Source organism: Solanum stenotomum, unplaced genomic scaffold, assembly GCF_019186545.1.
Source record: "Solanum stenotomum isolate F172 unplaced genomic scaffold, ASM1918654v1 scaffold6870, whole genome shotgun sequence".
NCBI lineage: Eukaryota > Viridiplantae > Streptophyta > Magnoliopsida > Solanales > Solanaceae > Solanum > Solanum stenotomum.
Genome location: NW_026036403.1, coordinates 1 through 994, shown reverse-complemented (window position 1 = coordinate 994; position 994 = coordinate 1). Strand labels below are relative to the sequence as shown.

The 994-nt window shown below is 32.1% G+C and overlaps 1 pseudogene; it reads right to left on the bottom strand.

The window, feature by feature from the left end:
* Nucleotides 1-117: 117 nt before the first annotated feature.
* On the bottom strand, nt 118-301 carry LOC125852965 (U2 spliceosomal RNA; annotated as a pseudogene).
* Between the last annotated feature and the right edge of the window lie 693 nt (nt 302-994).

Genomic DNA, 994 nt, shown 5'->3' with positions numbered 1-994 from the left:
TAGTATATATTTAACATTTATTTCCTTCTAACAACTTTAAAAAAATAAATAAATTATACATCACTCAAACACTGTGACCTAGACACCAGGCCCAAATGAAGTATTGGACTGGAGTTGATGGGCTGCGCTAGGCCCATGCAGTAGTATAACGTATGGGAGACAGGAAAGTCCAGGTAGCAAGCTATCTTAAAGGACTCTACCCTTTTAAAAAGTCGAGTTAATATCGTGTAAGTCGATAACTCACGTATTAGATATTAAACTAATAAAAATAGCTGTAGACTCCAATATATCATAAAGGTATGTGCAATATAACAACCTAGTATACACTACTGACTTGTCTTGTACATTCTAATGGGCTTAGCAAATTTTTCCTAGCCCAATGTTTTGCTTAATAAATAAAAGGAAAAATTACTTAAATACACAACACTTCTTTACCTATTCTCAATATTTCCCTACTCTTTTACTAAAATACAAAAATCCTTTATTTTCCCCCAATTCAACTTAACCGGATACTTTATTAGTTTAAGTATCCACCCGTTATTAATTAAAGTATCTGCGCTGTTATATTATGCATCTGCCCTTTAATTAAGTATCCGTGCTGCTAACAACTTAATAATTTAAGTATCTGCGCTGCTATATTATGCATCCGCCCGTTAATTAAGTATATGTGCTGCCAACAACTTAATAATTTAAGTATCCGCCCGTTATTAATTAAAGTATCTGCGCTGCTATATTAAGTATCCACACTGCTATATTATGTATCCGAAAACACTAAAAAAAGGGATTTTTGGTAATTAATGAAAGAGTAGGGAAATGAAGTAATTTCTTTCTTATACTATGTCATTTGCCTAATTTTTACTAAATAAAACTCACATGGATTTGTGTATTCGATCGTCATGATTTCATAGCTACAAGTAAGGAAAATAAAAAAATAAATGTTTTATAATGAAGGCATATAAGTCATGGCAAATCGACACGACTTGCATTTCATCCT